The sequence below is a fragment of the Rattus norvegicus genome, chromosome 1, assembly GCF_021556685.1.
Source record: "Rattus norvegicus strain SHRSP/BbbUtx chromosome 1, alternate assembly SHRSP_T2T, whole genome shotgun sequence".
In the NCBI taxonomy this organism is placed as follows: Eukaryota; Metazoa; Chordata; class Mammalia; order Rodentia; family Muridae; genus Rattus; species Rattus norvegicus.
The window spans coordinates 83,764,764-83,782,212 of NC_141534.1; the positions used below are offsets into that span (position 1 = coordinate 83,764,764).

A 17,449-nucleotide genomic window follows, 5' to 3' on the forward strand; every position below is an offset into this window, starting at 1 on the left:
AAAGTCTTCAGTGCCAGAGGCTCTTAGCTTAGTGATATCAAATTCAGAGTCACAATTATGTTTGCTTTTTGTCTATAAGGAAGAATTGGAAGAGTATTAGATAGGTGTGTAATGGAGTAAAACTATTTTTGTTGTTTTGGTTTGGGCTTCATGTATTAACAGAAATCCCTAACATCAGGCAGGTATATGATAGCATCAGAAACTCTAGACAGTGGCCATGACAAATGAAATAGACAAAATCAATCACACCTGTGTCTATTCTCCAAAAGTATAAAGGCCTATGTGGACAGACTTCATATGAGAAGACCACTGTATGTGTGTGTTCTTGCAGGTATCACATGAGCTACAACCATATAACACACAATTTTCAGGTACATTTAGTGACACACAGAAACAAAATCAGTATAATACCTAATATATTTTAGAATAGCTAAAGTACCAAGACATTAAATGTGCATCTGACATGCATTTACCCCTTACTTGTAATTCATTCAATTATCTCACAATAACACTCTTTTATAAAGTTTATGTTTTCTAGGAGAAAAATTAATTCTATCATTGATAAAAATTTAATTTACTATTATTAGTATTGTATTGTGCTCATTCCTATAATCTAACTACTTAGACACAAAAAGAGAATGCAGCATTTCCAGAAGTATATTATTTGGTGAGTGTGATGATTGAAATCTGTAAATGTACTTCAAGGAACTTAGGATAAGATGGGATGTGAATCACAGTATGTCTAGTCATTGGAAGTCTTTGGCTTTGACCCTTAGTGCCAAAAGTAAAGAAACAATGAAGAATCCCACTAAATATTCCTTTTAAAATGTACACTTAGGAAAAGAATCACAGAGACAGAGACAAGACAACGATGAAAGACAGAAGCTAAGTGAAGAAAGAAAAGAAAAGAAAAAATGAGGTGTTATCTGTGATAAAGACTCAGTAACAGCTTATGGAAGGAACAGTGTTCAACAGCTAAGGAGGATTGAAGACAGTCTCCTCTGGCCTCTGTTGAACTACCTCAATTTCATCCAAAAGTCCACTCAAGTCCCCACTCTTTAAATCAAATTACTCTTGCCCACCTTGACTTCTTTCTTTCTTCCTTCCTTTCTTTCTTCCTTCCTTCCTTCTTTTCTTTCTTTCCTTCTTTCTTTCTTTCTTTCTTTCTTTCTTTATGTTTCTTTCTTTCTTCTTTCCTTTCTTTTTTTTCTTCCTTTCAGCAGATCTGTAGAAAGAAATTCACAATAAAGATTTTAAGTACAACTAACATAAAGGAAGGCATTTGGGAAGAAAATAAGATGTTTCTGAGAGCAGATTGTAGCTTCTCCAAGGAGTATTTTTTAAAGTCTTTAGTTCTTACTACTTCTATGCTCTGGTCATTTATGTTAGTGCTCAAAGATATCATCATGGTGTGCGTTGCAATGGCAAGTGAGAGTCCCTGCTAAAATGTGGAGCAATATTTCCCTGACTTAAAGCCTCATGATCCCCTGGTATTCCATCCCAAAAGACTCATGATTTTCAACCCAACTCTAATTCCATGACAGCATCTCCACAATGGTGTGAAGTAACTTTTAAACATTTTGGTCCTGAGTTTCTGGAAGAAAATGCAGCAAAACAGAAAAGTGTGAGTTACATCAACAACTCCAAGGAAGCAATTAGGAATCACAATGGAAAGTTTTTGTCATTCTTTAGAGAACAAAGGATATGACAGAGAGGCTTGCAGAAGGAACTTCACTGCTATCAAAATATAAGATAGTTGCATAGCCTTGCCAGGTATAGAAGGAGTAAAGATTCCAAACTTAAAGGGTCAATGAATATCTTCAACAAAATTATAAAAGAAAACTTCCTTAAACTAAAGAAATAGATGCCTATAAACATACAAGAAGCCCACAGAACTCTAAATATATTAGACCAGAAAAGAAATCACTCCTGTCAAAACACCAAACACACAAAACAAAGAAAGAATATTAAAAGCAGTAAGGAAAAATGGTCAAGTAACATATAAAGGTAGACCTACCAGAATTTCACCAGACTAGAACAAAAGACTTCTCACAAAAGACTAGGAAAGCAAGGAGATCCAGGGCAGATGTCATACAGACCTTAAGAGAACACAAATGCCAGCCTGGGCTACTATAACAGCAAAACTCTCAGTTCACATAGATGGATAAACCAAAATGTTCCATATCAAAACCAAATTTACACGATATATTTCCACAAATTCAGTCCTACAAAGGATAATACATGGAAATTCCAACACAAGAAGGGAAACTACATCCTAGAAAAAGCAAGAAAGTAATCTTCCTGCAACAAATCCAAAAGAGGAGAGCCACATGAACATAATTCCACCTTTAACAACAAAAATAACAGGAAAAAAACAATCACTATTCCTTAATATCTCTTCACATTAATAGACTCAACTCCCCATAAAAAGACATAGCCTAACACACTGGATACTTAAAGAAGACACAGTATTTTGCTGCATATAGAAAACACTCCTCAGTGACAAAGACAGACTCTACCTCTGAGTAAAAGGCTGGAAAAAAAGTTTTCAAACAAATGGTTCCAAGAAAAAAGCTGGAGTCGACATTCTAATATTGAATAAAATCAAATTTCAACCAAATGTTATCAAAAAGAAAAGGAAGGACACTTCATATTCATCAAAGGAAAAAAAATCTACCAAGATGAACTCTTAATCCTAACTATCTTTTCTCCAAATTCAAGGGCACCTACATTCATGAAAAAAACCTTACTAAAGCTCAAAGCACACATGGCACCTCACACAATAATACTGGGGTACTTCAACAACCCACTCTCATCAATGGATAGATCATGGAAACAAAACTGAACAAAGACATGATGAAACTAGCAGAAGTTATTAACCAACAGGATTTAACAAATATCTACAGAACATTTCATCCTACAACAAAAGAATATATAGCTTCTTCTCAGCACCTCATGTTTTCTTACCAGAATTAACCATATAAGCAGTCACAAAACAGGCCTTGACAGATACAAGATGATAGAAATAATCCCATGCATCCTATCAGATCACCATCGACTAAGGCTTGTCTTCAATAACAACAAAAATGAAAGAAAGCCCACATATTCATGGAAATTGAACAATGTTCTACTCAGTGGTAAAAATTGGTCAAGGAAGAAATAAAGAAAGAAATTGAATTTTTAGAATTTAATGACAATGAAAGCACAACATATCCAAACTTATGGGACACAATGAAACCTTGGCTAAGAAAAAATTCATGCCTCTGAGTGCCTCAAAAGGAAATTGGAAACACTGTACACTAGCAGATTGACAGTACACCTAAAATCTCTAGAAAAAAAAAGAAGGAAAAACACCCAAGAGATGTAGACTATAGGAAATAATCAAACTGAGGGCTGAAATCAACCACATAGAAACAAAAAGAACTATACAAGAAATCAACAAAACCAGAAGCTGGCACTTTGGGAAAATCAACAAGATAGATAAACCCTTAACCAGACTAACCAGAAGGTACAAAGAGAGTATCCAAATTAACAAAATCATAAATGAAAAGGGAGACATAAAAAGAGATTTGAGCAAATTTTAAAAAATCATCAGATCCTACTACAAAAGCTTCTATTCAACAAAACTGGAAAGTCTGGATGAAATGGACACTTTTCAAGACAGATGCCAGGTACCAAAGTTAAATCACGATCAGAAATCATCTAAAAAGTCCAATAACTCCTAAAGAAATAGAAGCAGTTATTAAAAGTCTCCCAACCAAAAACAGACCAGGTTAGCAAAAAATTCTATCAGATCTCCAGAGAAAACTTAATATCAATACTATCCAAACTATTCCACAGAATAGAAACAGAAGGAACACTACCCAATTCCTTCCTTGAAGGCCACAATTACACTTATGCCTAAACAACACAAGACCCAAAAAAGAAAGAAAATTTCAGACTAAATTCCCTTATGAATATCAGCGAAGGTATACTCAATAAAATTCTTGCAGACCAAATCCAAGAACACATCAAAACAATCATCCATCATGATCAAGTAGGCTTCATCTAAGAGATGCAGGAATGGTTCAATGTACAGAAATCCATCTATGTAATCCACTATGTAAACAAACACAAAAGACACAGCAATACACAGCAAACCAGTAGCTAACATCAAACTAAATTGAGAGAAATTTGAAGTAATCCAACTAAAATCAGGGACTAGACCAGGCTGCCCACTCTCTTCCTACTTATACACTATTGTACTTGAAGTACTATCCAGACCAAACAGACAACAAAAGTATGTTAAATGGATACAAATTAGAAAGGAAGAAGTCAAAATATCACTATTTGCAGATGATAAGATATTATACTTAAGTGACCCTAAAAGTTACACCAGAGAGCTACTAAGCCAGATAAAAACTTCAGCAGTGGCTGGGTATAAAATTAACTCAAACAAATCTGTAGCTTTCCTCTACTCAAGGACCTAGGCTGAGAATGGAAGGGAAATTACACCTTCACAATAGTCACAAATAACATGAAATACCTTGGTGTGACTCTAACCAAGCAAGTGAGAGAGCTATATGACAATAACATCAAGTCTCTGAAAAAATAATTGAAGAAGATCCCAGAAGATGGAAAGAAGATGCTCATGGATTGGCAGGATTAATATATGAAAACTGGTCATCTTGCCAAAAGCAATCTACAGAGTCAATGCAATCCCCATCAAAATTCCAGCTCAATTCTTACAGAGTCAGAAAAAGCAATTTACAAATTATTTGGAATAACAAAAATCCCAAGAGAGCAAAAAGTATCCTCAACAATAAAATAACTTTTGGGAGAATCATCATCCCTGACCTCAAGCTATATTACAGAGCAATTGGGGTGAAACCTGTACAATATTGGTACAGAGACAGACAGGTAGATCAGTGGATTAGAATTGAAGACCCAGAAATGACCTACACACCTATCATGACTTGATCTTTGACAAAGTTACTAAAACCATCCAGTGGAACAAGAAACATTTTCAACAAATGGTGCTCATTCAACTGGAGGCCAGTGTGTAAAAGAATGCAAACTGATGCATTCTTATCTCCCTGTGCAAAGCTGAAGTCCAAGTGGACCAAGGACCTCCACATAAAACCAGATACACTCAAACTAATAGAAGAAAAAGTAAGGAGGAACCTTGAACACATGGGCACTGGGAAAATTTTCCTGAATACCAATGGCTTATGCTCTAAGATCAAAAATTGACAAATGGGACCTCATAAAACTACAAAGCTTCTGAAAGGCAAAGGCCACTGTCATTAGCACAAAACGGCAACCAACAGATTGGGAAAAGGTCTTTCCCAATCCTACATCCGATATAGGGCTAAATATGCAATATATACAAAGAACTCAAGAAGTTAGACTCCAGAGAATCAAATAACCCTATTAAAAATGGGGTATAGAGCTAAACCAAGAATTCTCAGCTGAAGAATATCAAATGGCTAAGAAGCACCTACAGAAATGTTCAACCTCTTTTGTCATCAGGGAAATGCAAATCAAAACAACACTGAGATTCCACCTCACACCGGTCAGAATGGCTAAGATGGAAAACTCAGATGACAGCAGATGCTGGTGAGGATGTGGGGAAAGAGGAACACTCCTCCATTGTTGGTGGGATTGCAGACTGGTACAGCCACTCTAGAAATCAGTCTGGAGGTTCCTCAGAAAATTGGACATTGTATTGCCTGAGGACCAAGCTATACAACTCCAGGGCATATACCCAAAAGATGCTCCAACGTGTAACAAGAGCATATGTTCCACTATGTTCATAGCAGCCTTTCTTATAATAGCCAAAAGTTGTAAAGTACCCAGATGTCCTTCAACAGAGGAACGGATACAAAATATGTGGTACATCTACACAATGGAGTACTACTCAGCTATCAAAAACAATGACTGTATGAAATTCTTAGGCAAATGTGGTTGGAACTCGAAAATATCATTTTGAGTAAGGTAACCCAATCACAAAAAAAAAAAACAAAACAAAACCCCAAGTAAATAAAAAACAAAAACTAACATGCTGTGCACTCACTTATATTAGCCCAAAAGCTTAGATTACCCAATATGCAAGCCATTAACTATATGAAAGTCAAGAAGAAGGACAACCAAAGTGTGGATGCTTCAGTTCTTCTTAAATAAAGAACAAAAGTATTCATAGGAGGAGATATGGAGACAAAGTTGGGAGCAGAGACTGAAGGAATAGCCGTTCAGAGTCTGCCCCACCTGGAAATCCAGCCCATATACATACAGCTACCAAGCCCAGACAATATTGCTGATGCCAAGAAGTGCATGCTGACAGGAGCCTGATATAGCTGTGTCCTGAGCAGCTCTGCCAGAGCATGACAAATACAGAGAAGAATGCTCGAAATCAACTTTTGAATGAGAATGAGTTTTCCCCATTGGAGAAGTTAGACAAAGGATTGAAGGAGCTTGCAACCTTCAAGCTTGCAACCCCATATGAACAACAATACCAACCAACCAGAGCTCTCAGTAACTAAACCACTACACAAAGAGTACAAATGGACAGAGACACAGCTCCAGCTGTATATGTAGCAGAGGGTTGTCCTGTTGGGCACCAGTGGGAGGAGAAGCCCTTGGTCCTCCCAGGGTTGGATTCCCAATGTCGGGGAATGCCATGATGGGGAGGTGGGAAGAGTTGGGTGGTTGGGTGGGGGAACACCCTCATACAAGAAGGTGGAGGAGGAATAGAGGCTGTATGGATGGGAAACCAAGGAAGGAAATAACATAAGAAATGTAAATTAAAAAATATCCAGTTTAAAAAAAATTCCCTTCAGGCTTGTTTATAGCCCAATCTTAGGGAGTCATTTTGTCCATAAGAGAAATAACTCTAGCTTTTGTCAAGTTGACATAAAGCTAGACAGGACACCTGTACATACACAAACATTAAAATACACTTATACTATATACATGTGCTTTTGAAGAAAACAATCCATGAGCATACAGTATGTACTTAGTTGTAAACAGCTGTCATAACTGCTAATTTGTCAGACATTTATATTTGCTGTTTCATTCTGAGGTTTGAAAAAGTTATTTATATACACAACTTAATGTTCACTCAATATGATGAGAGAGACTTGGAAACTTTGTCTGAAACACCAGCCAACAGTTGTGTCTTCTAAATATGACATATGGCCTGGCTCCACTATGAAGAGCATGCCACTCCACAGCACGATCTGAAGCAGGGAAACCAAATCCTTGGATCCTAAAGTGGTTACACAGGGTAGAATTGAAAACTCTCAGAAGAAATCTATATCTGATTCCTGTCAGGATGCCCTTCCTAGGTTCAGAGGATAGCCTTGTTGGGCACCAGTGGAAGGGGAAGCCCTTGGTCCTGCCAAGGTTGTACCCCAAGTGCAGGGAAATGTGGGGGAGGGGAATGGTAAGGGGGGATACTTGGGGGGCACCCTTATCGGGGAGAAGTAGATAGGGGGCTTATGGATAGAAAACAGGGAAAGGGAATAACATTTGAATTGTAAATAAAAATATATCCAATTAAAAAAACAGTATAACCAAATTAAAAAAATTTTTGAAAACTCTCAGATAAACACCTCCAAGGTTCTAACACACTCTCTTGAACCTTCCTAATAGTTTCAACATGGAAGGACATTAAATTAATGAGAAACAAACAACACATTTTTATTTTAATCTGAAAATTAGCTTTGTTAAAACTAAGTATTGCTGAACATTCTGTTCCAAGTGACAGAGATATGGGCCCAGAAGCATTTGTTATCACCATAAGACACAGCATTTCAGCTCCTTCAACACCTGTTACCTATGCTCTCATGGGGCCCAAGGCTGGTAGGGAGGGTGTCATATTAGCAGCCTACACACAAGACTGTCAAGTCAAACACAACCAGAAGGTCTAAATTTAGTCCTCCTAGCCTTGGCATTGTTCCTTTCAGTCACGATATTTCTCATGTACCATAATGAAGTACTTTGTTCCAACCTTGGTGGGTAGTTCACAAAGGCTCATCAAGGACAAGTTGAGACTAATTCAGAACTGGCCACACATCAAAGAGGGTCAGCAGCCCCCTCACAACCTTTGGGAAATTGATTGAAGTTCTAAGAGTGAACATTTTGGTGTGTCTCTCTTTCCATGTGGCATCCTCTCCCCTTTTTGACTTTCTTTTCTGTATCCCCTATTGGCTGCTCAGCAACAGATGTCTTATTCCATCAAGCTAGGGGCTCGAAATTCACTCCCTTACTTTACTCTATTTAAAAATGCTCATTTTTTTCTATACATCTCATATAGCCTGGAAAAACTATGCAGTTAGGTGCTAGAAACAGTTGTCCCATTTGTAAGCAGCATGACAGATGGTTTCTTACAGTGATCTGGCTCATTAGGGAAGGCAGAAGATGTTTTTTATAGAATTGTGGACATGAGGAAGCTAAAGTTCAGTGAGAACCTATGCTTTTGTAAAAGTTATTCAAGTGAACCCTGTCAAGGTTAAGACTATGTGCTGGTTAAGTTTTGTCAGTTTGACATAGGCTGTCATCATCTACAAAGAAGGAACCTTAACTGAGAAATCATCTCCACCAGATTTGGCCCATGGGAAAGTCTGTGAGGACATAAAAAATAAAGAATTACATAAAACATATAATTCTGTATGTAGGATGTAAAGCCTAAGGTCTTTTAATAAACTTAAGTTGTGGGAGAAAAGAAACATAAAACACTATTATAGCCTTAAAATCAGAGCTACCAAGGAGAAGTACTGACTTAATGATGAATCATACTTTCATATGGGATAGAGAATGGGGCATTACATGTGGCACTTAGGTGCCTCTGCATAGAAAGAAACAGCCTCCAGAAGCAAGTAGACTCCACATAGAAGAAAGCAGACTCTACTAGCAGTATACAGCTCATATTATACATGACTATCTATTTAGAGTCTTATTTAAAGAACTAGATACAGAACCAACATGGTCTACCCATCTACTTCTTCACTCTCTTTCCAGTGTCTTGATAGGAAAAAATACTCAACTGTAGTACACCATGGACACATAAATGTGTGTCCTGTGGTGAATGGTTAAGTTGATCCTGTGATTGTGATCAGACTCTGGGTGCCCAAATGATAAATTTATTATTCACTGGCCTCTTTATGAATAGACCATCGGTTGTTTGCATAACTAGTTTGTGTCCCTGACCACATTTACCTGAAGTATTGAGCACTACTTTCACATTACTTAGCCTTCATATTACCTTGGGGTTAAAAAAGAATGAATTACAGGAACACATTCACAAAATTAGACATTATTGGAAGGAATATTTCCCCCTGAGTCCTTGGGGTGCTCAGTGTATTCCAGTAAGAAACATAAAGGTTCGAGGTTAAGCAAGGTCCCAGACACTGATAGAGATGACATGTACATTGGAGACTAGTCAATAGTGGTTTAGTGACTGAATCCAAAGAACCAACTAATTAAAAAAAAACATTCAACCATGCATGCAAAACATTCATACCCTGCAAAGAGAGCCAAAATACTGCAAAGAGATTTCAAGAGGTATATTTTTTTGGTTTTCTGTGAAGCAATGTGTGAAACAGTAAAACACATGGCACTAATCTAAAATAGGCAAGCTTCTGGTGGCAGCTGGACTGCATGCTGCATAGGTACATACTTAGCAGTTTTAAGGTTGCAGCAGAGTAACCTGGCACACATAAGGGCTTCCTCTACAGTTATTTAAGCCATTTTAAAGGGACAACTCCTTCATGCCTATTTAGAGCCAGGTTAACAGTGAAAGTGAACTGACAGTGAATTGATTGACATGAAGAAAGAAGCCTAGTACCTCCATATGTAAGACTTTCTTTTCTTCAACATGCTATATCTGATTCCACAAGTCCGCTTCCTTCCCTTGTACCTTACTGTAGAATTAATTATTGGATGGCAGTTTGCCTTTTGGTATCTTCCTATGGATAATATTGTATTGCACAGCTTCTACCATGATTACCACATCCTATTGACTTGCTTCTACTTAGAATGCATCTCAAAAGCCTGCAGCTAGTAAGATGGATCAAAGTTTAACAGCCCCTCACCCCCATCTGAGGATCCAAATTCCATCTGAACGACCTATAAGGTGAAAGCCGAGGGAGAGAGGTCTTCCCCCAACTGCATGGCAGAACCTTGATTTGGAATAATCTCTGTGTTGTCCAATTTAAGGTCAGTTGCTGGTGATTCAGGCTTTCAGGACTCTCTGAGCTGTGAAGTCATTCTGGTGAGTATCATCACAAAGATACTCACAGTATCTTTGGTCTTGTAACTTGAGAATATCTTTCAACAAGAAGCTACAAACTGAAAAGGGAAGACACATATAATTAAAGTCACATATAATAAAAGTTTTACTAAGACATATTCAGAGATGGTTGCATCTTGCCTGACAGTTGTTTAACTACACCAGCAAAAATAATCAAGCAAACAAAACAGGGGAAAGCTTTTCCCAATGATTGAATCACAGATGAAATCCAAACACTGATTTAGATCTGCAAGCATTATAAATCACTGTAGTGAATGGGGACAGGACCACACTAAGGGAATATCAAGACTGGAATATATAGCTCATGACTTCTGATCCTGGATTCTCACATATGGTCTTAACATATGGTTGTTAAAGTTTTCTGATTTCCAGAGGGTTTTGAATCCAACTACTATAATGAACAAGTTTAATGACTTAGAGGGGAAGATCTACCCAAAGTACATCATAGAAAAGACAAAAGCTAGATCAGGCTCATCTTGACAGCATAGAGAGGTGTGTATTTCATTTTGGGAAATTATGATGTTTGATAAATCTGAGGACTTTAGTCTGGGGATAAATTAATATGCTCTTGCCAAAAATGAGTAGATAGTTTTTCCTTTTCTTTCCTTTAAAGTAGTAACAGTATTTCTGTGTTTCTATAACCAAAAAGTGAACAGTTTTATTATATTGGTTATTTGCTGAATTTTTTGAATGTTATGGTGTATGATAATTTCAAGCTCATAGAAAAATTACAAAAGTCAATGAAAAGCTTTCCCATGATACTTTACCCAAAAACCTATACTAGATAAAACTGTTTTCTGGGTGTTGGGACAATTCAGAGGCAGAAAGCTTGCTTAACATGTGCAAAAGCTCTGAGGTGGAACTAACACAGGCAGAATCAAATCCCTTCCCACTACCTTTTCCTATAAGAAACAGTATATGCAATTGGAATTCTGCCCAAATATAATCAGTTGGTTGTGAATTCAATTAAATGCTGGACAGTTTGGGAAAAAAATGGAAAATCCCTTTGGAATTTTCTCAAAGAATTCAAAAGAAGAACAAAATAGGAATGGAATTGGTAGTGAGACCAATGAAACACTGGAAACTGCAAATTTCTCAGAGTTCCTGGGCTTTAAGAACTGAAAACTCTAATGAAAATGAAGCCAAACTTATGGGACACAAGGAAAGCAGTGCTAATAGGAAAACTCATACATACACTAACAGCCTGACAGCACATCTGAAAGCTCTAGAACAAAAACAAGCAAATACATCCAAAAGGAGAAGACAGTAGGATATAATCAAATTCAGGACTGAAATCAAACAAGTAGAAACCAAAAGAACTATACAAAGAATCAATAAAACCAGGAGTTGGTTCTTTCAGAAAATCAACAAGATGGATAAACCCTTAGCCAGACTAACCAGAGGGCACATAGACAGTATCCAAATTAACAAAATCAGAAATGAAAAGGGAGACATAACAACAGAATCCAAGGAAATTAAAAAAATCATCATATTATACTACAAAAGCCTGTACTAAACAAAACTGGAAAATCTGTATGAAATGGACAATTTTCTAGACAGATACGAACTAACAAAGTTAAATCAGGATCAGATAAACCATTTAAACAGTCCCAAAACACCTGAAGAAATAGAAGCAGTCATTAACTGTCTCCCAAACAAAAGAAGTTCAGGACCAGATGGATTTATGTGAAGCCATAGTTACACTGATATCAAAACCACATGAAGATGCCACAAATAAAGAGAACTACAGACCAATCTCCCTTAAAAACATCAATACAAAAATACTCAATAAAATTAATGCAAACTGAGTATAAGAACACATGAAAAGTATCATCCATCATGATCAAGTAGGCTTCATCACTGGGATACACAGATGGTTCGATATAAGAAAATCCTTCAATGTAATCTATTGTGTAAACAAACTCCAAGGGAAAAAAAAACATGATCATCTCATTAGATGCTGAGAAAGCATTTGACAAAATTCAACACCCCTACAGGTTAAAAGTCTTGGAAAGATCAGTAATTCAAGGCCCATACATAATCATAGTAAAAGCAATATAAAGGAAACCAGTAGCCAACATTAAACTAAATGGAGAGAAACTTGAAGAAATCCCACTGAAATCAGAGACTAGACTAGAGCTGCCCACTCTCTCCCTACCTATTCAATATAGTACTTGAAATCCTAGTCAGAGCAGACAACAAAAGGGGGTCAAAGGGATACAAATCTGAGAGAGAGAAGTCAGAACATCACTATTTGCAGATGATATGATAGTATACTTATGTGACCCCAAAATTTACACCAGGGACCTACTTCAGCAAAGTGGCTGGATATAAAATTAACTCAAAATAACCAGTATCATTCCTCTACTCAAAGGACAAACAGGCTGAGAAGGAAATTAGGGAAATGATACCCTTCACAATAGTCACTAACAATATAAAATACCTTGGTGTGACTCTAACCAAGCAAGTGATAGATTTTTATTACAAGAATTTCAAGTCTCTGAAGAACAGTATCAAAGAAGATCTCAGAAGATGGAAAGATCTCCCATGCTCATGGATTGCAGGATTAATATTGTAAAAATTGCCATTTTATCCAAAAGCAATCTACAGATTCAATGCAGTCCACATCAAAATTCCCACTCAATTCTTCATACAGTTGGAAAGAGCAATTTGCAAATTCATTTGGAATAACAAAAAACCCACAATAGTGAAAACTATCATCAACAATAAAAGGTCTTCTGGAGGAATCTTGATCCCTGACCTCAAGCTGTATTACAGAACAATTTTGATAACAATGGAAGGCTATTTGTACAGAGACAGACAGGTAGATAAATTGAATAGAATTGAAGACCCAGAAATAAACCCACACACCTACAGTCACTCCATCTTTAACAAAGGATTCAAAACCATCCAGTGGAAATAAGACAGCATTTTCAACCAATGGTGCTGGTTCAACTGGAAGTCAGCATGTAGAAGAATGCAAACTGATTCATTCTTACCACCTTATACAAAGCTCAAATCCAAGTGGAACAAGAACCTCCACATAAAACCTGGTACACTAAAACTAATAGAAGAAAAAGGGGGGGAAGAGCCTGAAAAACATAAGCACAGGGGAAAATTTCCTAAACAGAAAACCAGTGACTTATGTTATAAGATCAAGAATTGGCAAATGGGGGGGGGGGGGGTTGGGGATTTAGCTCAGTGGTAGAGCCCTTGCCTAGAAAGCACAAGGCCCTGGGTTCAGTCCCCAGCTCAAAAAAAAAAAAAAAAAGAATTGGCAAATGGGACCTCATAAAACTGCAAACCTTCTGTAAGGCAAAGGACACTGTCAATAGGACAAAACAGCAACCAACAGATTGAGGAAAGATCTTTACTAATCCTACATCTGATGGAGGACTAATATCCAATATATACAATGACTTCAAGATGTTAGACTCCAAAGAATCAAATAACTCTATTAAAAATAATTGGGGACAGAGCTAAACAAAGAATTCTCAACTGAAGAATATCGAATGGCTGAGAAGCACCTAGAAAAATGTTTGATATCCTTACTCATAAGGGAAATGCAAGTCAAAACAAGCCTGAGATTCCACCTCACACCAGTCAGAATGTCTAAAATGAAAAATTCAGGTTATAGCAGATGCTGGTGAGGATGTACAGAAAGAGGAACTATCTTCCATTTTTGGTGGGATTGCAAATTGGTACAATCAATCTGGAAATCATTCTGGAGGTTCCTCAAAAAATTGGACATAGTACTACCTGAGGACCCAGCTATACCATTCCTGGGTATATATCCAAAAGATGCTCCAAAATATAACAAGGACACATGCTCCACTGTGTTCATAGTAGCCTTATTTATAATAGCCAGAATCTGGAAAGAACCCAAATGCCCTTCAACAGAGGAATGGATACAGAAAATGTGGTACATCTACACAATGGAGATTAAATCAGCTATTAAAAACAGTAATTTTATGAAATCTATAGGTAAATGAATAGAACTAGAAAATATCATCCTGAGTGAGGTAACCCAATCACAAAAGAACATACATTATACGTACTCATTGATAAGTGAATTTTAGCCCAAAGTGTGAAATACAGAAGACACATGAAGCTCAAGAATTTGGAAGACCAAAGGGTGGATGCTTCATTCCTTTTTAGCCAAGAGAACAAAATATTCACAGGAGGAAATACGGAGACAAAGTTTGGAGCAGAGACTGAAGGAAAGGTCATCCAGAGATGGCCCCACACAGGGATTCATCTCTTATACTGTCACCAAACCCAGACAAATATCATGGATGCAAAGAAGTGCATGCTGACAGGAGTCTGATATAGCTGTCTCCTGAGAGGCTGTGCCAGAGTCTGACAAATACAAAGGTAGGTGTTCACAGCCAACCATTGACCTGAGAATGGAGTCCCTAATGGAAGAATTAGAGAAAGGCCTAAAGGAGCTGAAGGGGTTTTCAACCCCATAGAAAGAACAGTATCAACCAACCAGATCCCCCAGTGTTTCCAGAGACTAAACCACCAACCAAAAACATATAGTGGGACCCATGGCTCCAGTCACATACATAGCAGAGGATACCATACAGGGAATCAATGAAAGGAGAGACCCTTAGCCCTGTGAAGGCTCAATGCCCCAGTGTTAAAGCCAGAACAGGGAGATGGGAGGAGGTGGGTAGGAGGTGGGGAAATACTCTCATAGAGGCAGGGGGAGGGGCTAAATGATAAGGGGACTACAGAAGGAAAATTGGAAATGTAAGTAAAAAAAAAAAAGACCCTGCCCACAGCCCCCTGCTCCCAAACCCCATGGGAGAGAAAGCTCATTGCCCAGACATGTGGGCAATCCTGAGACTGTAGGGCAGGAGAGACCGCCACTTCTGCCCACACTTGCCCACATCCCTGGCCCAAGAGGAAACTGTATAGGGCCTCTGGGATAAGGAAGATAGGGGTAGTTAAGCTGCAGGAGCCCTGAGGTCCAGACTGCGCCCAGATCTGAATGAACCAGGTCAAACAGCTCCCTGTACCCAAATCCCATGGGAGGGAGAGCTAGACCTTCAGAGGGGAAGACACGCCTGAGAAACCAGAGGAGACTACTCTCTGCCAACATTTCTAACTCTAGTGGAAAAAACCTAGCGCCATCCGGGTGCACTGTGCACAGGGACCCAGAAAGAGGGCCAGGCCCTTCTGGTTGCTGCCCTCATGGACAGCTGAAACCGAGCACCGAGGAGAGACATTAGGCCTAAGACCAGATGTAAGACCAACTTTTCTACTCCAACTTTTCTACTGCCTGGTGAACTCAGGACACAAGCCCACAAGAACAGCTGAAAGCCAGAGGACAGGAACAACTACACACCAGAAAGCAGAAGACTCTATTCCCATAACTGGCTGAAAGAAAACAGGAAAACAGGTCTATAGCACTCTTAACACACAGGCCTTTAGGACAGGAAAGCCATTGACAGAAATAGGTAAGACCAGACACAACCTGAGGGCAAGAGGCAACTGCAGGAAACCAAGCAACAGAAACCAAGACTACATGGCATCATCAGAGCCCAATTCTCCCACCAAAGCAAACACTGAATATCCAAACACACCAGAAAATCACATTTGGTCATAAGGATGAAGGACTTTAAGAAGGACATAAAAAAAATCCCATACAGATATGCAGGAAAACACAAATAAACAAGCAGAAGCCTACAGAGAGGAAATACAAAAATCCCTGAAAGAATTAAAGGAAAACACAATCAAACAGGTAAAGGAATTGAAAATGGAAATGGTAACAATAAAGAAAACACAAAGGGAGTCAACCCTGGATATAGAAAACCAAAGGAAGAGACAATGAGTTGTAGATACAAGCATCAACAACAGAATACAAGAGATAGAAGAGAGAATCTCAGGAGCAGAAGATTCCATAGACATCATAGACAAAACTGTCAAAGATAATGTATGACTGAAAAAGCTACTGGCACAAAACATACAGGAACACAATAAGAAGATCAAACATAAGGATAATAGGTATAAAAGAGAGTGAAGACTCCCTACTCAAAGGAACAGTAAATATCTTCAACAAAGTCATAGAAGCAAACTTCATTAACCTAAAGAAAGAGATGCCAAGAAGCCTACAGAACTCCAAATAGATTGGACCAGAAAAGAAACTCTCCCCGTAACATAATAGTAACAACACCAAATGCACAAAACAAAGAAAGAATATTAAAAGCAGCAAGGGAAAAAGGTCAAGTAACATATAAAGGCAGACCTATCAGAATTACACAAGATTTCTCACCAGAGACTATGAAAGTAAGAAGATCCTGGGCAGATGTCATACAAAACCTAAAAGACCACAAATGCCAGTCAAGGTTACTGTATCCAGCAAAACTCTCAATTAACATAGATGGAGAAATCAAGATATTCCATGACAAAACCAAATTTACACAATATCTTTCTACAAATTCAGCCCTACAAAGGATAATAAATGGTAAAGCCCGACACAAGGAGGCAAGCTACACCCTAGAAAAAGCAAGAAACTAATCATTTTGCAACAAAACAAAGAGAAGACAAGCACACAAACATAATCTCACCTCAAAATATGAAGATAACAGGAAACAACAAACACTATTCCTTAATATCTCTCAAAATCAATGGACTCAATTCCCAAATAAAAGAAACAGATTAAGAAACTGGATTCATAATGAGCACCCAACATTTTATGGCCTATAAGAAACATACCTCAGAGACAATGACAGATACCACATAAGAGAAAAAGGCTGGAAAACAACTCTCCAAGCAAATGACCTGAAGAAGCAAGCTAGAGTAACCATTCTAATATCGAATAAAATAGATTTTCAACCAAAAGTCATCAAAAAGGATAAGGAAGGACAGTTCATATTCATCAAAGGAAAAATCCACCAAGATGAACTCTCAATCCTAGATATCTATGCTCCAAATACAAAACCACCGACATACATAAAAGAAACCTTACTAAGGCTCAAAGCACACATTGCACCTCACACAATAATAGTAGGAGATTTCAACACCCCAATCTCATGAAAGAACAGATCATGGAAACAGAAATTAAACAGAGACATACACAGACTAATAGAAGTTATGAACCAAATGGACTTAACAGATGTTTATAGAACATTCTATCATAAAACAGAAGGA

At 37.9% G+C, this 17,449-nt stretch overlaps 1 protein-coding gene and 1 long non-coding RNA gene across 2 annotated transcripts in view; both read right to left on the bottom strand.

The window, feature by feature from the left end:
- Vom1r113 (vomeronasal 1 receptor 113) overlaps positions 1-10,332 on the bottom strand; it is a 28,673-nt gene extending 18,341 nt beyond the window's left edge. The window contains exons 1-2 of the mRNA XM_087606619.1: positions 10,074-10,332; positions 1,083-1,225 (exon numbers count right to left, since the gene is read on the bottom strand). The gene's annotated coding sequence lies outside the window, so the exon portion shown is untranslated. The remainder of the gene's footprint in view (positions 1-1,082; positions 1,226-10,073) is intronic.
- Positions 1,193-14,516, bottom strand: LOC120099763 (uncharacterized). Its single transcript, NR_190563.1, has 3 exons — positions 14,350-14,516; positions 10,074-10,329; positions 1,193-1,225 (listed from the first exon to the last, which is right to left on the bottom strand). It is a non-coding gene; the product is annotated as an uncharacterized LOC120099763 (long non-coding RNA).
- Positions 14,517-17,449: the final 2,933 nt, after the last annotated feature.